This window comes from Mustela lutreola, chromosome 4 (genome assembly GCF_030435805.1).
Source record: "Mustela lutreola isolate mMusLut2 chromosome 4, mMusLut2.pri, whole genome shotgun sequence".
Lineage (NCBI taxonomy): Eukaryota > Metazoa > Chordata > Mammalia > Carnivora > Mustelidae > Mustela > Mustela lutreola.
The window spans coordinates 168,763,429-168,788,465 of record NC_081293.1 but is presented as its reverse complement, the minus strand read 5'-3'; the positions used below and the strand labels follow the sequence as shown (position 1 = coordinate 168,788,465).

General features: G+C 33.5%; 1 protein-coding gene across 5 annotated transcripts in view; it reads left to right on the top strand.

Moving 5' to 3' along the window:
- Positions 1-25,037, top strand: part of TFEC (transcription factor EC) — a 176,445-nt gene that overhangs the window by 94,981 nt on the left and 56,427 nt on the right. Inside the window, exon 1 of one of the 5 annotated variants that reach the window (XM_059171641.1) lies at positions 19,047-19,194. The exons of the other annotated variants lie outside the window; for them this stretch is intronic. The gene's annotated coding sequence lies outside the window, so the exon portion shown is untranslated. Of the gene's footprint in view, positions 1-19,046; positions 19,195-25,037 lie in introns of those variants that run through there. 5 annotated transcript variants of the gene reach the window in all.

Sequence of the window (25,037 nt, the reverse complement as noted above, 5' to 3'; positions counted from 1 at the left end):
CGCCCCCCAACTCCTGATTTTGGCTCAGGTCATAACAGGGGCCTGGGATTGAGCCCAGCATCTGGCTTGTGCTCAACGTGGAGTCTGCTAGAGGTTGTCTCTCTCTCTCTTCCTGTGTTCTTACCACCCCACCCCAGCGCCAGCTCACACACTGGTGCTCTCTAAATAAATAAATAAATAAATAAATAAATAAATAAAATATTTTTAAAAAATCTTAAGATTTCAAGATTTTCTATTTCTTATTGGAGTTCCATCAGGTTTTGCTTCATATATTTTGAATTTCTGTCATTAGTTGCATGACTGTTTAAAATCATTATGTCCTCAACACTTTCATTATTATGAAATGGACTTCTTTATCCTTGCTGATATTCTTTGCTCAGAAACCCACTTCAGTTGATTCTTTTGACTAGTGTTAGTATAATATAGTTTTTTTTCCCATTCTTTCACTTTTAAAGTATTTGTTACTTTATATTTAAAGTGTATTTCTTGTAGGGAGTATATGGTTGGGTCTTACTTTTTTAAAAAAATGCAGTTTTACAATCTTTGCCTTTGAGTCAGGTAATAAGACCATTTACATTTAATGTAGATTATTAATTATTAGTTTGGGTCATTTAAACCTATCATCTTAATATTTGCATTTTTTTCATCCATTTTTTGTTCTCTTTTTCTGCTACTTCTTAGATTAGTCAAATTAAACAAATATAGTTTTATGTACTTTGATGGCTTATTCATTATAATTCTGTTTAATTATTTCAATTGTTACTTTAGGGCTTATAGTTTATATCTTTGACTTAACACAGGTTACCCTTAGTTGATACTATACCTCAATGTGTACTATTAGAACATCACACTTGTAGACTTCCATTTCTTCTCTCCCCCTCTTGTGCTATTTTTTATTAATTTTGCTTTTACAGATATTATAAACCTCACATTGCCATTGTTATAATTTTTGTTTAAAGAGTCAATTATCTTTTAGAGAAATTTAAATAGAAAAAATTCTTGTATATTTGCCCATAAATTACTATTTATAGTCCCTTTCTTCCTTTGACACTTATAGTATGGATTTTCTGGTAATGAATCTTTCAGATTTTGTATATCTAGAAAAGTACTTTACCTTCATTTTCAAAAGATATTTTTGTTGAGTTTAGAAATCTGGGTTTATCATTTTTATCCTTTAGTATCTTAATGATGTTCTTTCACTGACTTCAGTGACAGAAACTTACTGTCATCTTTACCTTTGTTCCTCTGTACATAACATGTTTTTCCCCTGCCTCTGGCTGCTTTTAAGATTTTGTCTTTATCACTGGCTTTGAACAATTTAGTAATATATGCTATGATGTTTAGGGCTTGGGGTTAATTGAGCTTCTTGGATGTATGGGTTTATAGTTTTTATCATATTTGAAAAGTTTGGGGGCATTATTTCTCCCAATATTTTTTTCCGTTCTCTCTCTCTTCCTAACTCTGGGGATTACAGTTGCACTTATTTTAGGTTACTTGAAGTTATCCCACAGCTAACTGACACTGTGTTCATTTTAATTGTTGTTATTCTTGTTTACTCTGTATTTCTTTTTGAATTGTTTATTTTGTTATGACTTTGAGTTTCCTAAACTTTTTTTCTCAACAGTGTCTAATCTGTTGTTATCCCAATCTAGCATACTTGCATCTCACAGATTGTTGTTTTCATCTCTGGAAGTTTGTTTGAGTTTTTTATATAGCTTTATGTAACTCTCCAAATTTTCTCAAATATACAGCACAGTTATCATAATGTTTTAATGGCATTTTCCGCTTATTTTTAAAGATTGATTTTTCTTTTTTTCTTTTTCTTAAGGATTTTATTTATTTATTTGACAGAGAGAGAGAGCAGGAGAACACAGGCACAGGGAAAGGCAGACGGAGAGGGAGAAGCAGACTCCTCACTAAGCAGGGAACCCAATGTGGGGCTAGATCCCAGATGATCTGAGCTTAAGACAGATGCTTAACCAACTGAGCCACCAAGGTGCTCCAAGAGCAATATTTCTTGATTGATTTTTCTCCTCACTTTGGGTTGTGTTTTCTATTTCTTTGCATCTTCGATGATTTTTTTTTCTTTTTTACAGATCCCAGACATTGTAAATTTTACCTTATTGGATGCTGAATATTTTTGTATTCTTAATGTTTTTGAGCTTTGTTCTAGGACACAATTTAGTAACTTGGAATGAATTTGAAAATTTTGTGTCATGTTTTTAAGGGTTGTTGTTGTTGTTGTTAATGTTGATGTTGTTGTTTAGATAAGAGTAGAGCAGCACTAGTCTAATCTAGGGTTAAGTACCCTGATAACTGAGGCAAGATCCTTATGAGTTCTCTACCCAATACCTATGAATCATGCTTTTCAGAATGTCTGCTGCTCTAATCATTTCATGTGGTCCTTTTTGGTTTGGGTTATTTTTCTCACATAAATGCACAGTTTAGTGTGTAGATGAGTACTTTGAGAGGGATACCTGCAGATATCTGGAGTTCTTTCTCTGTGGAGCTCTTTTCTTCCCAGTATACTGCCTTGAGAACTGTAGGCACCTTAGTCTCCCGATATTCTCATTTCTGCTTTCCCCACTCACAGAATCTGCCAGCTTCTGCTTGGGTTGACTTTCTCTGTATCAGGGGCTGGAAGCTCTCATGGCAGTAAACTAGGGAAATCATTGAGCTTATTTTTTTCTTGAATGTCTCCTGTCTCTCAGGGATCATTCTCTTACTGACTCATGTCCAGTTTCTTGAAAGTTGTTTTTTCAAGTTTTTTTGGTCATTTTTTAGTTGCTTCAATTAGGAGGGTAAGTCCAGTCTCTGTTAGTCTTTGTCAGCTGTAGTAACATTGAGTTTGTGCTTTCTTAACAATATTTTGCTACTGTTTTAGTGAGGTTTAACAATATATAGCAATAGTTATGATAAAGATAATAGTTATCTTTAAAAACTGCTAATTATAATATCAATGAAAACAGAAAGAATATGGCACAGTATGTACCAAATAGAAGCACCTAGAAATGTAGGTTATCATAGTGAAAAGATCATAGAAACATAATAGGAATATCTGGTCCTTGAATGAAACCTGCAATTGATTAGTTTGTCAGTCAGATTTTAAACTTTTGTTTATTCTTGATTTTCTTATTTGCAAAACAGATTACTACAGCCATAATACATTCATCACAGAATTGTGAAATCATTGGGATGATGTATATATATTACTTTGAAAAATCGACATTTTATGTATAAGATCTCTTTAAAAGTTTTACATTTTAATTTTATAAAATATTTATTATAAATCTTTTTACAGTATATAAGTACATATATTTCTTATGTTGCTTATATAATTTGTAGGGAAAGCCCATAACATGAAAACAGTACAAAGTCCAAATAGACTATAAATCACTATAAAACAAATACTATAAAATATTTATATGTTTAATTCTTTTGGAATTATTTAGCTTTCTATTCTTTCTTATACACATATATTTCTATCTTTTTTGATTTTGCCTATATAATTCAAAAAGGGTTTAAATTAAAGATGAAATAGGATGAAATAGCAATGGAAAAAGAAAAAAAGCCATATTTAAATGACAGACATTACTATAGCATTGATTCCAAACTACGGGGCCTATTGCTTTTAAAAGCACAACTTCAAACACAATGCTAAATTTGTTTTAAATATAACTATGGAATTACTGAGAGGGATCTTTTCCCATTTATGTCAGAGATGAAAGATGATTTGTGATAATGCATAGCTATTTTCCTGTCATCATAATTGGACTTATTCGCTAAACTGAATTAACAACATAGATGATCAGGGAGTCTGCCCATTGATATCTAATTACACATATAACTAGTGATAAAAATTTTAGATTGCAGTTTGTGCTTTTAAAATACTTTTGCTTTTATAAAATGCCATAAACCTTTATATAGTCATATGAATGTAATGTAAAATCATAGAATGAAATTTATTCTAATTTAGCAGACTAGGAGTATAATTCTGACTTGGTAAAACTTGTTTATTAGTTTCCTTAAATTATACTGATGATAAAGATATATCAAGTTTAGGAACTTAATCTGTGAGTAGGACAAATCTGAATTCAGATGCTGACTCCATTAGTAGGCTTGCCAGAGAAAACAGATGATGCCCAGCTATCTCTGAGTGTCAGAAGAATAATATTTTGTTGTTGTTGTTTTTATGACCCACACAATAGTTGGGTTTTTTCACTAAAAAAAAAATCATTTTTATCTGAAATTTCAATGTATCTAGGTATCCCGTATTTTTATTTGCTAAATCGGACGGCCCCATTCATCTATCATCATCAGTATTGATCCTCTTCATTTATTCTCTGATCTGGATCTGTGTCTTTCTCTGGATCTGGGTCATACTCTCTAAAACTGGTTTTGTCTCAGTCATTTCAATACCTCTTAGATAATATCTTTAATACTTTGGTCTTTTAATCCCTTGATCTTTTTTCCTCCTATTGATCTTTATTCCTCTATTATGTTATCCATCATTTTACATGATTATATTCTAGACCCCATCATTCCAGATATAGGCACATCTTTCATGATTTTTAATTCCGGGAATTTCATCACGAACTAACACATCTTATTTTTTATTTCATATCATTGAAGAACCACAACTGCAGCATTAATTCTTTTTTACTCCATTGGGACCTGCAACTCATTGATCTTTCCACCATTTCATTACCTTTATCTTTCATGATCGTAAGTAATTCTCTCCTTATTCAATAGTTTCCACAATTCTTCATGGCAGTATAGAATTACTGTTATATGCAGCCAGACTGCCTGGAATAAAAGGCTTAAACCCTCCCTTTAACATTTACTAGCTATAACCTTCAATAATTTACTAAATCTTTCTGCTTCAATTTGCTAACCTATAAAATGGAAATGATAACAGTTATACATGCCACATAAGATTATTATGAATAAAAAATAAATTATATAATGTGCTTAGAAAAGTTCCTTTTTGGCACATAGTGTACACTATCAGGTTAGCTTTTTTTGTTATTGTCCTCAGTACTAACATTATTTTTTTAAAATATTTTATTTATTTATTTGACAGACAGAGAGCACAAGTAGGCAGAAGAGGCAGGCAGAGAGAGAGAAAGAGAGAGAGGAGGAAGCAGTCTCCCTGCAGGGCAGAGAGCTTGATGTGGGGCTCCATCCCAGGACCCTGGGATCATGACCTGAGCCGAAGACAGAGGCTTTAACCCACTGAGCCACTCAGGTGCCCAGTACTAACATTACTGCCACAGGAAATGTCAAAATGCCTTTGTTCACATTTAAATTTTTTGTCCACCTCTTTCTTCACCTTTCTTGTCTACCAAAATCTCAATCCTATTTAAATCCAACTATACTCTGTACATGCCCACACAAAGTATAGGGGAGAAAACCCAAAACAAACTGGCTATTTGGTTTCACTTTAATAACTATGAATTTCAAATTGGTTTTTACTATTGCCCAGAAAATCAGTTACATGTCCAAATGCATTCTGTCTTTGAAATCTCTCCTTTCTCACCAACCTTAAATACCTCTCCCTGCTCTTACATTCTTCACCTAGGAAATGGGAGCTATCAGAAGAGAACTTCCCAAAACTCTCAACTCCACAGTTCCCATTTCCCACTTCCTAAGTCTGTCCACACTCCCTGGCTTCCTTTCTTTCACTCAGAATGGACTCTTGACCACCACCTTGACCAATCTTCCCACCGTGCACACCACCCATTTTGACCAATCTCCTCCCTATTTGTGCTCTCCTGTACGTTTGCATTTTGCTATCTAATAGGCATATCAAAGTTAACATGCTGCAAACCACCCTGCTAATTTCTCTAGCAACCCCATCCTCAGGACAGTCCCTCAGGACGTAGCCCTTTGCTCCTCTCTTCTCACAGCACAAATCTTTTCCATGAGGTTCCAAAGAGCACCTGACGTGCCACAAAGTTAATTTAACTAGTCCTTAGTTTGACAATATGGATTAAGGAGATGATAAAAAGTAACACCCCTCAAAAATTTTTGGAAGAGTTAAACCAATAATACATGAAAAATGCTGACCTCAGTGTGTAGTCAACATTCAATAAATGTTTGCAGCTATTTTGAGTATTATTAATGCTGTTCCTTTTTCTGTTCCTCTTCCTCCTCCTCCTGAATGTCCTAATGTGGATGAATATACATACACATGCATCTGAATATGAGGCATCACAAGCATAACTGTTGTGAGATGTGTATTCACACACAATAATACTATTTGCATGGGTTCTGTAGAAGAGGCAATTCCTTTTGGACTATTCTGTGAGTTTAACTTGAGAATCTCATCCCTAGAAATCATGTTTTATGGCATTAAGAATTCAACTTGAGGCGTACCTGGCTGGCGCAGTTGGAAGAACACATAACTCTTAACTTGGGGGTCATTGGGTATAGAGATTACTAAAATATATAAATAAACTTAAAAAAAAAATTCAACTGGAGCCAGACTTCCTGAGCTTGAATTTTACCTCCAATATGACTTTGTGTCTTACTTGAACTCTACACCTCAATTTTCTCATCTATAATATGGGAATTATCAGTACCTCCTCATAGGATTGTTTAATTTTTCCATATTTGTATAGTTTTCAGTATAATTACAGAGATATTAATAACACTTTGTAAGTGTTTGCTCTTGTTTTTATTGTAATGAAGTGGTCTTTTCTGTAAGAAGGTTTCAAGACATAAATTCAAAAGATTGCATAATAGCTCATCTCCCTTGCAGGTGTTAGAGTCTATACATATGGGAATAGTTTTTTTACAACTTCAAAAATATAAATCGCTGTGAGATTTTTTTTTTTTGCCCCAGATCCTTTGCCTTTTTTTTTTTTTTTTTTTACTTACATCTTTCTGGAATGAGACAGGATGATTTTAGTCGCACTTAATGTACAGGGAATATCATCCATATGTTTGTCAATTTCATTTATTCATTAGAGAGCTATTAAGCACTAATTATATGTTGGGCACTAAGTTTTGTGGTGGGGTTCAGTGGTGATTAAGCTGAAAAAAATTTCTGTTCTCTTTGAGCTCATGAAATAAGAAAGAGATATTTTTCGCATAAATTACTAGAAGCCCAACTTTTCCTTTCCTTTATACCTGTGTTAAATTATGATCCAGCTGACTTTACAGTATCACACGGTGCCAGTTTTTAGGCAGCACAACAACACTGGGATACGTGTTCAGGTTTCCTCCATGCAATTCCTTGCATAATTGGTAAAATCAAATTTGGCTTCCTTTCCACTGAAGTAGACACTGCTGCTCAGTGGAAAATAATTTGAAAAGGAGAAGCCCTTGACGGATGCTGGCCTGTCCCAGTTGGGTATTTTGCACCTTACATAGGCAGGTTCAGAGCGGAACTACAGATTATGCCTCCAAGCCTGAGACCAGTCAGCTCTCAGATGCCTGAAGCCAGCAGGTGTATGCAGTCAAAATGCTATAGGAGAGAATGATACTCAGCATCTGACTGTTTACTAGGATTCCCTTTATTGTCTAACCTTAAATATGCTTCCCAAATGGTTGTTGCTCAAAAACTGAGGAAAACACCAGAACTAAATAAATTGAAGAACATTTTGTTGATATGGTAGCCCAAAGAAAATAAACTTACCATTCTGATAAGATTTTGTAACTAAACAAGTATAGGTTAGTTACATCTATTCTCAGTGACCCATGAAAGGAAAGAATATTCCAAACAATTTAATTCCAAACAATTTAATTTTATATTTAGACATGTAATAAATCTCTTGTTTTGAGTATAAAGAGGCATAATATTAGTACTAATTAAGAAAAAATGCTTATTCTCATTAAATAGATTTTGTACAAATACCTTAAAATATCAGGTAAGAAGGGATAACACATTATTGGCCTATGGGGTAGCCCATTGCTCTAGCCATGATAGAGAATATGCATAAAAAAATTTAGACTGTTAAATAAATCCCACTCTTGTCTTCTTTAGGTCAACTCACTACTATGTTTAATATTCAGAGGGTCAATTTCTCAACTTCTGAGAAAAACTTTACATTTTTCCTATTGGAAGACTTAGGTGCTAATTCTGCCAGAAATTTAAATGATCGAATTTTAGAGATTGTAGATTACCTTTTTATTGTTGAGCAAATAATTATGCATTATGTAGCAACTGAGAGTCCCAGAAATTGGATGGTAGTGGCTTTGTAGTTCATGTTCATGGGAAGACCCCATATAGCAGGCAGAAGAGTTCCTTAACAGCATTAACAATCCTACCTATACATTCTCCTTCAGTAATCAAAGAGTGTTTGGTTTATTTTTCATGACCCCAAAGTAGACCAAATATGCATGAGAAGTTGACCTTTGATTTGTCAGTGTATGAGTAAACCCACTGGTGACCTCCCATGACTTTTCTCTGTAGCAGCATCTCAAATGGTCACAGTCTCAAATACTTAGATGTGCATTTTTGTATGGGTTTCCTTTCCTTTTTCTACTTAACTATTACTTGCAGGTAAAACTATGTTGTTTTTAATATCTTTTCTTTGAAAATAAGAAATGTTTTATTCTTAACACATTTTTATAAATGTAAATAGATATCTCAAATTTGATCATAGCTTGCTTGGCCAGATTTGCTAGATGAGAAATGCCTATTTTTTTAAATCCTCCTGTACTGTGATTCAGTTTTAACAATTCATGTTTTAGCCTACCATTTTCTCCTCAGGCTTCTATGAGGGACTTTTTAAATGACTTTTCCATTCATAAGCTTATTCCCCTTTGTATAACCTTAACTTACAATGCATATAGTTTTTCAAAAACTTTGGTCCTCTGTTTGTAGAGTGTGAGGCATCTATTATTAATAAACTATTGGTAGATTTTTTTTTCCTGAATTGTCTTGAGAGAATAATGTTCTATTACTCAGGAAAAAAAAGTCTTTCAGAATGGGGTATTCTTACAGAAAAATTTTTATATACACATATGTTCATAAGATACACTATTAAATTTAGTAGTCCCATCACATGTAAGCTTCAGATATTGTTGCTTTAATGCATTCCCTCACTACTTTGATAAAAGCCTTAAGATGTTGCCACTAGTTCTTTGATGATTTCCTCTGATGTTACAGTACCTTTCTTTTTTTCTCCAAAAAAATCTATTTTGCATAAACATGAGAAGTCAAGGCAGTTTGAGTTAACAAGTAAAGAGATTCAAGTTTTAGCAACAAATGTACATATATTTGTGATCAGTTCTCCCACACATTATGGCCCTCTCTTTCAATGTAAGGGAAGTTTATTTTAGATTTCTGGAAAATATAACCATTATCTTTAAAAGGAGTCCAAATAAGTTATTCAAGTTTATAGTTTCAAAGTTTATTCAGCCTTTTCTTCATTGAATTAATGAAGAGTTATTAACAAAATTTAGAGGGAAGAGAGTCATATTGACCTAGATATTGGCTTACTCTTACTTTTTTCTCCCATCATCCCTGCCTGACTTCTGAATATGTCCTGAATTCTGCTGGATTCAGGAATGGATGGTGTTTTTGTTTTTTGTTGTTGTTGTTGTTTTTTTAATATTTAGCTCTAACTTCCAAATCAGTTTGTGCTAATTATTTTGAACAAAAAGCCATTATATCCCTAGTTAGGTTTTATACTCCTATACAGATGAACTTTTAGCAAATTAATAATGAACTTAGCATTGTCCATTTAATTATGAAGTTCTGCTTTCAGTTAGACTATAGTTAATAATACAGTTTTGTATACCTGAAATTTGCTCAGAGTATGTCGTAAGTGTTTTCACTATAAAAAAAAGGATTGACTGGGAGTTGATGGGCGTGTTAATGATCTTGATCGTGGTAATTATTTCGCTATGTAAGTATATAAAATCATTATGTTATACATTTTAAATACACATAGTTAAATTATTTCATCACTCTTCAATAAAGCAGGAAAAATTTTTAACAACTCCTAATATTCAGAATTAAATAATATTAGTTAAAGAACTCCAAATTTACTTTTGATATCAGGTGGTATCATCTCATAGCACTTCTTTTTATCAGGTCGTCTACATTGTGAATGTTTCCCTGAGCTCATGTAACCCATTTAGTTGTTCCTTCTTCATATGCAGTGCCATACTTCTAGTGCTTAGGATGTATTATGTATATTTTTTTGTAGCCAAGCATGTTCATTTGTGGTTCTATTCTAGAAAAGAATGCTATTGTACCGACTGTCAGTGGTACCTGTAGGATCGCATTTATCTCATTGTGCTAAAATGTCATTTTCACTTTGCTTCCTATACTCTATGAATTGATAATATAGACATCTAAAACCTAACTATTGTGCCTGATACTTTTACCTGTTTTTTCTTTTCTTTAAAATTAAGGTTACTAGGCACCACTTTCACTATTGTTCCTTCTAGTCACCCTATTGTGTGTCTCTAATACCTGGTTTATAGCTTCCTATCAGATTGCCAGCTGAAGATGAACAGTTGTAGGTCTGCATATTGTGTGAGAGATACATCACTTGCCTCTTGTTTTGTGAAATGTCTGATCATGAATCTATCTTTTAGAAGTGAGAGTCACCAACAGCCATTTTACTTATGTGTGTGTGTGTGTGTGTGTGTGTTCTCTTTGTTTCAGAGCTGCTATCCAAAACAGGGGAGCATGGCAGAGGACACAAAACCTGTGAAATCCCTGTGTTTTTAGAAGCGCAGCTTTTCCTGCTTTGAACTGAAACCAGACAATGAAGTACAGTTTTCTAATGATTAGCAAGATCTACACACAGGAGAAAAGAATTACTTCTGAGTACACTATTACTTGTCACACATTTCAGATATACCAACATGGTTACTGACACTTACCAACTCTTTTTCTCTTACTTAACATAGGAACTTCTCAAAGCTTTGAATTTTACAGTCTCCTAACTTTTTAATATCTGAAGTGTGTTACCTTTAAAAAAAAAAAAATCACGTTTTCTACAATACACACAAACACCACCACCTAGTGCAAGTCCCGGCACTTGGTCCATATACCCAAATTACCTGAATGTAGAACTGATATTTGAAGAGTATTTGGCTTGTATTTTATGATAGTCTGCCACTTTCACTAGCATTTTAAAAGTTCATTACATTTTCATTTCTTTTTTTCTTTTTATATTCTCCTCCTTTTTCCTCATTAGATTATCAAAAAAACAAAAAGAAACATTATCATATGGGGAATGTAACCCATAGAAATGTTCTATGGAAAGATAAGGCAATTCAGAGCTCACATCTAGTGCAACTGATGTGTTTAGACACACCCAGTAATTTACAGTTTGAGAAATATTTCAGTTACCAGATTTAACAGGTCCTTCTTGTTTAAATTTCACAAGAGATAGATACTCAAGCTATAGGAACTAAGTATCTTGGGAAATTAAGTATTAACCTTCCCTTGAAGGAAGCCTCTACATAGTAACATATTCGATTCTAAATTTCCTAAACCATAGCAGTATATCTAATCTCTCTCTCTCTGTCAAAATAAAAGTGAATGATCCAAAGTTAATTTTTTAACCATTTGGCCTAATATTCTCACAAACGTGGGGTATTGCAAATCTGGGTTAAATCATATTGCATGGGTTCCAAATGGCAAGGGTGCAGTTGGGAAGGTAGTTTGGAATGTGTAGGATGGTTTTCACTGATCGTCATATTAGTGGCTAGATGTTGTGGATGTGTGATTCCATGTTTGTACTTGCTGGGTTCAGTGTCCTTGATCCAGGCACTCAAAGCTGACCACCACAACACTGTACAATTTCAGTATTATATTATCAATTTTTAATCCGGTGTGAGAAAATAAATAAAAATGAAATGCTTGAAATGCAATTGTAAAATAAAATCAATATTAAAATAGCAGTCTTTCCATTTATAATTTCTAATTTATATGTCCTTGTAGAAATTTAAGGGAAAAGTTATTTTAAATGCTGTTTTGAATATTTATTTTGGCATCTTTCTTCTGAACCCATATGATATACATGTAATTATATTTTATTTTTTAAATCAGGAAATAAGAATAAATCATGCTGGCTACTTCCTAAGATACCAAGATTCCATTAAAACAACAACAACAACAACAACACTCTTCCTGCCAATGTAATCATTTTCCTTGGGATTTGTTGACATCCTTATTAAAATCCTGCAAGCCTCATTTTTCTTTGTTTTATTCCCATACCATGAAGCACCTACTGACCAAAGTGAATTTAGATACTATTGACCTTTGTGGTCACCAAGAGTAGGAATTATCTTTAACAGATCATTTACACCTTACTTTATTCTACTCTTTTTGTTCAGTTCACATCTAGACCGCTCCCTTCTTCCATTTCTTCTTATTTTACTTTGTCAGAATATAGTTTTATAATAGATGAAAATATCAATGAAAAATTAAAAATTAAAACAAGGGATGTGCATTGAATATTCTTTAGCATGCATGGGCATTTTTAAAACCTCTAAAGGAATTGAAAAAAAAAAAAAAAAACCTCAAAACAGAAAAACGGAAAAATATTTCTACATTTTCTTCTTCCAAATCTCTGCTCTTATTATCTTTTCCAGGTTTTCTTCCTTTAAACATAAGTGTATTGTTGCAACTATTATAGTTTCTTCAGGAAAACTTTATCTTTGCTTGTAACAAAATATATATTTGTGAAATGTCTCTGAAAGATGACAGTTTCCCCCATGTAGATAGATCCTGGAAGGTGTTTTGGCATAGAGAACGAACATCATAATACTGACAAACACACATATGCTTATACACAGAGTTTGTTTTTATTTTAGTTCTTACCTCTCCAAATCATGATGATCAAAATTATCATTCTCATCTATCTGTCTGTTTCCCCTCCTCTTCTGTACTGAGTCTCTCCTCTTATTTGTATTTATAGTGAAATGACTCAGAATAAAGTTCACAGCTTCTTACTTGGTGGACTGAAATTCTTAGGTGACATTAAGGAAAAACACACCTTCACTGAGGAGTAATTCCCTGGGAAAAGTTGATATATTAAAAGCTATTAAGAGAATGTTATAGTCACTGGCCCTAATAACAAATATCCCTGTTCTCTCTCATCAACACATAGGAGGATTGCAGGTTAATTTCCTTTGAACTAGGCATGGCCCTTGATAGCTTCAGCAATGAATGATAAACAGAAATTAGTCACTTCCTGCAGAAACTTAAAAAATGTGTATATATGGTTCTCCACATCTTGTTTCCCTGCCTCGGTGGTATTGAAAGCATATATGGACTTGGGGTTTCCATAATGCTGGGTCCTTTAGCAACTGTGGCATAGAGTTCTTCCCTATTCCACACTGGACATGTAGAGTATGAAAGAGCATTTTGTTTTTAACACTCTGGGTTTTCTGGAGTTGTTTGTTTCAACAACATATCCTATCCTTCCCTGGCTGATACAGAGCAACTGTATGATTTTGGAAGACTATAGAGAACTTGTCATTTTTCCAATCTCTAGTGAGCTGCAATGTCAGTCATGGGGCATGGTGTCTTACTTGAAATATCCTAACATTATAAAGGAAGAAGATTTATGCTTTTATTTATTTTATGGATAATACATTGTCTAGTCTGAGCATAACAGTGCTCAAATTAGATGGCAGCCCCCATGGAATATTTTTGATTTCTGGAATTTTGTATGTAATAATTCTTTCACAAATTTAAATATATCTTCCCTCTTTACCTTAAGGATTCATTGTGTTCCAAATGCAAATGTTTTTGGGAGGGAGAGTATTTTAAGTCTTATCAGTCATTTATTTCTTAGTGAATAAAGTGGATAATGAATTAGAGAGTCTTCTAAAAATAGTTTTAGATAGCAGAAAAATTGGCAGATGATAAGGAATCATGGTACCTATCTGGTAAAAGGGAAAAGGACATAGAGATTTCATGTTAAAGACAAATGTTGACTACTACATAATTTTCAGAAGGGCTGGTTCTTGTTTAATACCCTAGTGTATGCCAAGATCAAGATCAAGATCAAATATCAACTCTAGGGAAATCTCAAAGCCTTTGGCATCATAGAAGAATTAAATTATATTACTGCCTTAAAGGTTTCCAGAGACTTCTTGTTCTTCAGAACTGAGTTGTTGGGGACAGAAAAACTTGGAAATGTCATTTGATTCTCTTGTTAGAATTTACCCATTTATCATGGAACAATGATTAAGTCCATGCACTTTTGCTAATACAGTTGGATTGATGAGTTAATGTTTCTGAAGTTCACTGAGGTAGATGGAAAGTATTTTATAAAAGTAAAAAATAACTACTGCTGCAATTGTATAATGATATGCATATTTTACTGCTGTTTCACAGCCCTTGTAACTGGTTCCTTCTGGTTAAGGACATAATAACTCTGATAGGATAAAACTTAAGTGCAATTTGAAAGTTTTGAAAGTTTACAAATATTATACTTGCTTGTATGCTAATAAAATAGTAGAAGTCTAGATAAATTTTGATGTTCATATTTTAGTGGGATTAACTCTTGTCTGTTAAATGGTCTGTAGTTCTCAAGTATCAGAATTCAAGATCATTTGGTGTTTGTTTAAGCACTATTCAGGCAAAACTTGGAGTTATGACATAAAGACATGGGATACTAACTTTCTAACTTACATTTTCCCAAACTGATAATGAAGTCAGAATTTTAAATAATCAATGCTAATTATTTGCCAAGTGACTGAATTATATTATTAATCTCTCCAAAAGCATGATTCCTATTTATGGGTGACATAAATTTCAGTTCTACTCACAACTGATTTTGTTTGTTTTCTATCATAATATTGATCTTGGACATTCTTTCCAAACTTCTTAGGAGAGATATATCATTTCTTTTGATTTATTTGATTTATTTTTAAGAGAGAAACTAGGTTTCTTCAGTGTTTATCAAGTTGGAAGTCTTCTGTGAAGTAGTGATTGTTTTTAACGAAGCTACTTGTCGGTAAGAAAAGAGCTATATTTATGAGCGTAAATATCCTCAGTATTGCAGGTGTATAATTATAAAATCAATTTCTATTAAAAAGGTTTTTACCTTTTATCTTCAAGACTTCTATAAAAGAAATCTGAATTAACAACAGATGTGTTGTTTTTCCTTTTTGAAAGGCTAATATGCTCCCTTCTATTCTGCTTTTTACCAATCTGTAGAGCTACTCTCTTGAGTCCCTTTCCAAAAGTATTAACTGCCATTTGGCAAGCAGTGAATTTTTCCCATGATCTGTTAATATTTTTAATGCTAACATTATTTAACTTAAGCACGATATACTATTGATTACCTTAATACCCCCGAGTATGTTTGACTTTAGAAACCCACCATCCTCCACTTTCATCATATTTCTTATTTCAATATCTTATTTTCCTACAAAAATCAGACAAAAGAAAACAATCTTTTCATTCCTTATATTATTTTTGTTTGTTATTTTAGATCTTACCCCATTAAATTACTGTTTATCTGTCTTTTAACTATTTTTAACCATGGGTGATTTATCTTTCAAATTCTATTAGATTTTAATCTCCTTGAGGGTGAGAACCATGTTTCTCTTTGTATCCTAGTGCCCGATAAATGGTAAGCATCCAATAGAAACTTATTAACAAATGAATAAATGAGCAAATGTGGGTTTAGTTTTGATGGGAAGGTTAATGTAAAGAACATGAAAGCTTAGTATTTAATACAGACTGTCTAGTGTGTGATAGCACTAGCTCTAAATAACTTGGAGCAGAGACTACTGGTGTTCTATCTATACTTCCTCATACCTCTTACTGTTTCAGTGAATGACAGCTTGTCTCCCAACAGCCTGCAATGGCAGTTTTGTCAGAGGGCTGCCCTCATTGTGACAGAATCCACTTTGCTTGCGTGTAAGTTGGGCAGGATGTGTCTAGGAACTGATTTTCCTGGGAGGCAGCCTGAAAACAGTGATTGATAGATTTTGAGGGCTTAATTATTCTATATTCTTTACTCCCTGCCTAGGTTAAGTTAGAGATATGTAGTTTACATAATTTTCAGTGTCATAAAACTAAGTTAGAATCACTACTAATAAAAGAAGAAAGAGTTATAATCCAATCCAGCAATAAACACATTTTCAGGTAAGAAAACAAAAAAAGAAAATAATTAAACATTTATAATGTAGTGGTGACAATTAACCACCTAGTATATATTTTCTAGCTACAGACAAAAAAACCCAGTTTCCCAGTATTTGCTTGGTCAAATTATAAAAGAATGCTTCTTTTCTTAGAGAGATTTTAATATTTATGTAATCAAATATGTTGGAGAGTCTTTTGTTGATGTATTACTCTGTAAGTTATAAAATAATCACTCATTTTTCTAAGTGATGTTTTGAAATTTTTGTGTTTAAATATTTAAGGTTTTAAAATTAGATTTTTGGTGTAATAGAGGTATGAGTCTCTCTCTTTCTATTTCTCTTCCCTTTTTTTCTCAACAAATTGTCACTTATCCTTAGGGTATTTGTTGTGGAATGTATCAATTTCCTACTAATGTAACATACAACCTTCAATATGTACTAAATTTCTAGAAATGCAGATTTGAGTTTTCTATTATATACTAGAAGTAAACTGTTTTAGTTAGTGTAGTTTTATAATGTGTTTAGTATCTTGTTTTTCAAGTACTTTCTCCCTATTTTTTAGTTTAAAAATATTTTGCCCGTTTTTCATTTATTATCCTTAGTAAATAATAAAAATACCCATAGGAAGTAACTAGAATTTTGAAGGATATTATATAGAATTTATAAATATATTTGGTATTAAAATATATTGACATAACATCATAGAAAAATGTGTAAAGTTCCATCTGTTCACACATACACACAAGTACACTTTCTTTCTTTCACTGTTTTTCAAAAGAATACCATAAACAGAAGGTCAGATATGATCTATACTTTGAAAAAAGGAGATCTTGCAGCAAGACAGTCTAAGCAGAAGGATAGGAGGATGTTTCTAATCTAATAAAGCTTGAAGTCCAGACTCAGACTGGGTTGTGAAGACTTTTGTAAGCTATTTTAGAGAATTTGGATTCCAAGTTCAAGCAATAGGAAGTTTCTGAGGGTTGTAAGTAAGGAAAAGAAAATGATGGAATCTGTGACTTAGAAAGATAACCCTTTAATCACAGGGTTCGTTCCTGTGGCAACCAGCCCCCACCTGAAGCTATTTAGGGGCCCACCCAGTTACCTCATTAACATAAAGGCCTGTGAAAGGGACTTATTATGAATTTGAAAAGATGCTTGGCTCACTGTATCAGTAACCAGGGGTGGACACCAAACATGGATTTTTTTTTTTTTAAAGGATTTTATTTATTCATTTAGTTAGAGAGAGAATGAGCGCTGGGGGCGAGGGAAGCAACAGGGAAAGGGACAGGCAGGCTCTGCTCTGAGCACAGCTGCGGAGCTCTAGGAGGGGCTCCATACTTAATTGCTCCACCCTGAGATCATGATCTGAGCCGTAATCAAGAGTTGGAAGCTTAACCACTGAGGAACCCAGGCGCCCCATGTGTTCTTCATAATACAGTATCACACAAGTAGTATGCTATCCCTAAATGTTTTGATGTATAACCTAATTTTTTACATTAACATTATATTTTAATCCAAAAATGTACATGTTTATTACATAAAGTATAGAAACTATAGGTAAAAATATATATTTTTTAATGTAACTCCTCTGTTGGACCTCTTAAAGAGATAAACAGTTTCTTCAGGCGTATATAGTCAAGTGTGCATTTACAACTTTTCAAAACCAAAATGTATGCTCATATAGTAATACAGCTTCAAACCTTACCCTCTGAATCACACAAATGTATTTTAAACTGTGATTCAATCTGAACTAGTTTCTCATATGAATTAAAGCCCTAAGTGTTTCTCTTTCTTAACAATGTCTCTTATCCATCTTATTTTTTTATTTATAATATGAATCTAAGTGAGTTTTATTCTAAATTAAATACTTACTCCTTCCTATTGCCTCGGAGATTTAAATGTATGATAACATCATTGGAAAACGTAAGATGACTCCAAATTTTGCTACTGAGAAGAGAACTTTTTCCTAATAATTTTACTGTTCTTCAAGCAAGATATAAAGTGCTGAGATATTTTCACATAACTTCTACTCCTTGAAAAACACAAATATCAATTTAATTGCATGAATTTTCAAAGCAAAAAGACAAGAGAAATCTGAATGTAACCTTTGCATTAAACTTCAGTAATTAGTGGGAATGCTTTACTTCATATATTGTTTTAAAATATAGATTTAGATAAAGTAAGCAAATGGTATAAGTTTATAGAATAAGTGTAGATTTTCTCAGTACAAATTATAGTGTGGGAACAAAGTTGCATCTTTAGATTTTTAAGTTCATGCAGATAACTAATACATAAAAAGAAACCTTTTGAAAATTTCATTTGTAAAGGCAGTAAGTAACCAGTGCTCATCTTCCTTAAAAATACAGATCACACTGGAATATGAAAAAAAAATTACTAGGAATCTTATAAGCTGGATTATATATCTTCCACCAACATAGGAAAATAAAATATTCTTGGACAAGATGAAAATTAACCTGGAGTCACTTTGTGTGCAAAATCATATTTAAGGTAAATGTGATTATTTGAAATATGGGAAATTTGATGGCCTTAAGCAAAAACTCAAAATCTATTAGTGCTCTAAACAAAACTGCAATTCTTAAAACCTGAAAATTAGGACAGGGCAGTTTGTTGAAGAACTGTTAACTGTGAAACTTAACATGTTGCAATAGATGTGGGATCTTAGTCCATTTTGATAACAGCCATGTGCTGCTCGTGTATAGGCTAGGAAGAAATGTTAATTACGGGGCAATAATGGGCTCATGGAGAGTTTTTACTGTGACCACACTACTGTAGAGTAGTTTTTTTGGAGTGCTGTTTCTCAAATTGGTAGCATATTTCAGATAAAGAAAGGAAGTCCCCCTACTTGAAACTGCTGTGTCATTTCTTCTTCCTTAACTGAAATTCCAACCAAGTTTCAGGAAATGCCCTAATGAGCCACTTCTCTTTTCTCTTTCCTCAACTAAGTGGATTCCAACCAGCCCTAACTCTTCATTATTCATGATCAGATCATTTACTCTGGTTGTCTCTTTTGGCATGCTGCTTATGTTATGGGAAGAGGGATGATAATTTGGTGCTGTTTGTAGAGGTGATAACACTGATAGAATCCAATCACTGCTGGTAGGTAACTAAACTGGCAGGTTAATTTTCTGTACTTTAAAACAAACCGTGAAGACAAGTCTAGTCAATACTTATTTTACTTTGATATGTGTGCCTTGTTTATACTTATGGTTTCATCTTGTGTGATCATTAGGTATCATGAGCTGTGATTTGCTATAATCTAGGTAAAATATATCTGAAACTTTATTAATGTCTTATTTTTAATCAAGATTAGAAATCACTGTTTTAGTTCATGATAACCAAAGCAATTTCTTCTTCCAGTTTAATATTCTTATATACTTACTAAGTTGTACTGATTTAACATTTTATTGCATCTTATATGTTATTTTATGAGTAAATGTTAATTTCTGTTTACATTTTAGCAATATATATTTTATTGGCTTTTGACAGTAAGAAAATATGAGTTCTGTTCATAGCTGAAGTAACACCACATAGTACTTTAGTGTATGTTATTTTTCCAGGATTAAAACTTATTCTGGTTTTTTAAATGAAGATTTGGATCTGAAAAGTTTGTATAGGAGAGGTCAAATATTTCAAAGCAACAATTTTTTGTAGTAAAGTTTTCAATTGTTATAATTAGTAGAGTTGTGGTAGGGACCTGAAGATCATGTATCTGTTTATACATATATGTACACATCTATTTCTTACATATTTGTTCCTGTGAATTATAATCCCATATTTTCAATATTGCCCTAAATGTTTCATTGAAAATAGACATTTTGAGAAAAAAAATAAACCTGAAGTAATCTTTCATTCATCCCAAGTAGCTTAATTAGTAACTTATTTACAGGAAACTTCATTTAACATTGACACTAAAATAACCTCTTCCTATTCAGAGACTGTGTCAACAAAGCAAAGTGAAACAGAATGGTGATTTCTTATCAAAATTATTCAGACCATTCTGCTTTACTTCTCTTCTAGATGAATCTAAGTGTAGCTTTATATTTTCAAGTCATTTTTGAATGAATACTAAATCTTTCACTTTTTTGGTGGAAACTACCTTGAAGAGGCCAAATTTGTGATCTCCATTTTGAGAATACAAGATCTTTTTTTGCTATTAAAACAAATGGAATATATGTAATTTCCATGTTTATTTTTATGGTTTTGATTATTAATATTATTTTTTAAATTTTCAGTTTCATTACAAAGCAGTAGAACAGTTAAATGCATGAGTATATTTTGTTGAACTGAAACTTGGAGCTCATGTTAAAAATGAAACGAGCTGAAAAACGTTTCTTAAGCGTCAGCTGAATTTTAATGACTATGGCACAGGGTTTGTAATAAGTTCTAAACAACCAAAATAATTATAGACATTAAAACATGATGTAAATATCTAGCATAAGTGAAATTTTCACAAACTGTAGTAATTAACACAGTGGAAGTTGAAAACAGTGGTTTGAATAGTCAAAAAGAAGAAATAGGAAAGGAAAAACTGAAAGAAATGTAATTTCTTACACAATCATTTCAAATAAACTAATGAAATACGATTCAAAGGGGATAATGATAGATATTGGTATAATAATAATCATAATTATACATGTGGAAATGCAATCATTCAACTCATTGGAAATCGATGTACAAATCAAATTATCTGAAGTCAGTTAGACATGCCAGATTCTTACAGAGATAAATGTAACTCTTTTAGTAAGAAATACTGGATTAAGCACCAGAGAGATACCAGATCTAAAGAGGTGAAGTTTACTAATAGCAGACTGCAAATTTTATGCTATTTGGTAAACGGAACAAAAGTAAAATGTAGCATATAGTTCCTGCTCAGGTTTACTGATTGTGTTTACTAAGATCAGTAGGAAGAGTCTGTGAAGCATAGAGCTGAAGATGTGTGAGGAAAGCGTGAAGAACCACAAGTGTCTTCAAAAACACAAGCTATGAGGGGAGAGCTTAACAACAGTCTTATAGAAAAAATGAGTAGCAAGAAACTACTGTATACTACTTATTTTATAGAGGTGTGGATTACCAGCCCATTAAGGAGTCTGTGGGCTGGGGTGCAGGTGTTTGGAGACATATCAAAGATTTGGCAGACATCACTTTGCCTGTGAGAGCTTAGTGAATACATAATTCTATGATTCTATTAAAGTGTATTCATTGGAGCATGGGAAGTCTGGCCGCTTACTCATCAGCAAAAAAAAAAAAAAAAGAAGAAGAAGAAGAATGGTATGAAAATGTATTATAGGTAGTTTAAGTTAAATGTCAGAAAAATTGGGGGAATCTGTATTATTGAAAAGTGAAATTGTAAGGTAGGTTGTAGAGTTTCCATAGGTAACCAGTTTAAAGAACAGATTGGTCAAGGAGAGAAAGCCCTTGTTACTGATGTTGTAATTGCTCTCAAGACACAATGGAAGGTTGGACCTAATGATCTAAAAGATGCATTAGGTTGCTGTTTTTCTTTTTCTCTCTTCAGGTTTGAAGACTAAGTGAGATTTCATAAAATAGGACTAAAAAAAAAAAAAAAAAGCAAGAAGGAAATAAATCTAGGAAGTAGAGATTGAGTTTTAATAAGGATTCTTATGTTCCCTGATGTTCATTCCCAGGAGTTACCATGGAAGAGTATCCACATTAATTTCTTACCTTTTCTGAAAGACTTCTCCTTCACCTACATACTAACACACAATGTGATTCATTTTCTGGGTTTTTCTACTGGGCCAGAAAATCCCACTATCCCTCCCTTTTATTCCTTTTTTTTATTTCTTATTTTATGAACATGTTTCCAATACAGAAGTTCATATGCACATGAACAAATTAAGTTCTGAAAGATATTCAGCTTGCTGAGATGTATTTCCATCCAAATAAGAATTTGAGCTAGGGGTCGCTCTCTCTCTTCAATCAAATATTTTGCTCTGTCCTTTTAACTTCCCTTTGCCAAAAACTCATTCTATCCACCATCTTTCCCTACTCCCACCAAAATCTAGACCAGTACCTACTACTTTGAAAATCTGTTACAGACAGGCAATGATCTCAGCTGGTGTCTGCAAGGAGTATCTCAGCAGCTAAGATGTTTATAATCTCTACTCCCTTTGATCTTGTACAGACTCAAAAGGATCTGAACCTATTGAACAACCCGAGGTCTGCAAAAAATTTTGTCAGCAGCATTTTTTACCATCAGACTTTAAGTTCTGGTAAACTTTTAGGCTTCTTCTTAATTACTCTTGGGCCAAAAGGGCATTAATCCTTTGGTCATACTTGCAAATGTTTCTCTCCATTTAGACAATTTGCTTTCTCGCTTCTATAGCTTATGTTTATCCTTCACATATGCAAGGCTCTTTTCACATGATGGATGATTTGCTCTTTCCATCAGAATTAGATCTACACTTCAAGACTTTTTCCCATAAGTATATTCAACCTTCTTTACTTTCTCTCTGCTCTCAAATTATAAAACATCTATTGTTATTTTTATTGGAAACAACCATTTTTTTTTCCTTATTAGACTTTTGACATGTTGTGGTCATGTAGGGTTATAGTGTTTGGAAAACTCTGAGAATATCCACTCTTAGAGTGTATCCACTCTTACAGTAGGAACAAACCAGTGGGTGAGTCTGCCCAGTGAGATGACTGATGACACTGTCTTCTGGAGAAGGTAGAAAATGTATAATTTTGTCTTCAGTGATAACTTAGTTAATATCTATGGTTAAGTTGAAGGTATATAAGTAGAGGATTGTACCAGGTGCAACACTAGTTTTTAAGGATGCTAAAAATGCCTAAGATAGGGTACCTGCCAATGAGTATTTGAGGCATTTCAACAATTAATCGCACTGACAAGTTTTAAAAGTATATATCAATTCCCTATGAGTCTGGGGGTTTGGGAAGGGTTCAAAGAACCCTTGAAAAATAATTAGCTATTCTTTAGGCAGGCAAAGGATAGGAGAAACGCATCAGACAAAAAGACTAGCATGTGCAGAGTTGTGAAAAGCATGGCACATCCAGGGGTCTTTGATTAGAGCTTGCGATCATTGTGGGGAATAACATAAAGTAGGGCTGGAGAGTTAAGATGGGGGCAGACCATAACTATGCTTTTAAGGGTTTTAGGATTTTAACAAGAGGAGTAGCTTGATCTGATTGTGTTTTAGCTGGATATCTCTGGCCATTTGGAACACAGTTTGGGGGGATGAAAGACTAGAGCCATTAGTTTTAGATTTTGTTTATATAGTGCCCCTGTATCTGCTTTAAGAGAAAAAGGACAAGTATGTGCCTCTGCATAATACTTTGCAAAGTCGTTGCACCTCTGGCAAGAACAGAAGGCAAGTGCTTTGCTAAAAATATGACAGAACCTACTTCATAAGAAAATCAAAGGTGGTTGACTGTGTCATTTTCCACTATAGAAATAACCACTGAAATTGAACATGGATTAGCTCCCAAACCAGTGGGCCAGGCAAATATTTGCAAGTGACTCAGTGATTTCTTTGTGGTTGCCTGGTTTAGTGTTGGTAGATCACACTGAAATGGGAAGTTAGAGTTCAGCATTTGCTTCTAACTTGCCATGTGACTTTGAATAAGTGTGTGTGTGGAGGGGGTGGGTTTTCTGAGTATTCTAAGTTGAATTAATATCTGATGTGGAGAGTGAAGGGCTAGGGCTGGGACTGAATGTGAAGGACAAGGGGTCTGGTGGTAGTAAAGTTTAGGTCTCCTGTGCCTGAAGAGTAGCTCTGGATTCACTCCTGGGATTTCAAACTTAGATTGGATGTGGGAACTCTAAGATTGGAAATCTAGGTCGGAGCCAAAGGGAGGACCTCTCTTCTTCTCCCTATGGGATCTTTGATCTCACATTTCTGACAGATATTAAGAGCATAAAACATAACCATGGACTACTATCTTGTATTTCTGGCCCCTTTCCCCCCCTCAATATCCTTTCTTAAATACAGGCTCAGAGGACCCAAACTTAGGACAGAGCTCTCAGAGCAAAATGAACTAGAGCATGAAGCAACTCTGGATAATTTGGGAGGTAACTTTTAATTTGTCTTTCTTCATAGGTCATTTCGGTTTTTCCATATTTTCTGGGGAGGTAGTGCCAATTCACTCACATTTGTGTTTGTTTCAACATGAAATACTGGTTGTACTAAGTAGTATCTAAATTCATTTATATTCAACCTTACTGAGGACACCCAGTGAAATGTATGACAAAACTTCTGATCATTTGCTTACGATGTATTTCTTTCAAGACAAAAATAAACAACAACAACAAAATAGTAAGCAAAGATATTCCAGAATATGCTAGAAGGAAAGAATTTATAAAATAAATGCATAAGCTAAAATAGTAAGTTCTCTACTTTGGGATAAAAAGGAAACAGTGACTGTTAACTACTCCTACTTGAGTAGCAGTCATCTTAGAAGAGTTTTCATGAATATCAAAAGCAGCTATATACCTGGACTCTTCTCTTCTCCAGTTGATAAAAGTTAACACTGATCAGGCTCTTATCCGGTGCAAAAGGCTTTGCATGTATCACCTCATTTGAACCTGAAAATACCCTTGAGGCAAATGCTCTTATCTCCATTGTTCAGAAGCAAAAAAATGAGATTTTTTAGAAGATAGGTAACTTTGCCAAGGTAATCAATGAGTAAGCGATGGGGCAGCGACTTGGTTCTAGATCTGCTAGGTGCTTAGACACAAGCAAATTATATAATCTTTTTTTTTTTGTCACTTTTAGATTTAAACTTTCTTTGTTGTTCTATTTCATTCATTTTGAACAAAATCCCACCTTTATTGCAGAGAAGGGGAAACAGTTCAAGGGAGAAAGGTTGGGGGAAATCAGAAACCATGCTATGCTAAAAATGGTTTCCAGGCTTACACATGGATAACGAGGTCTTTGACGGTATTAGATTTGCAAAAATAG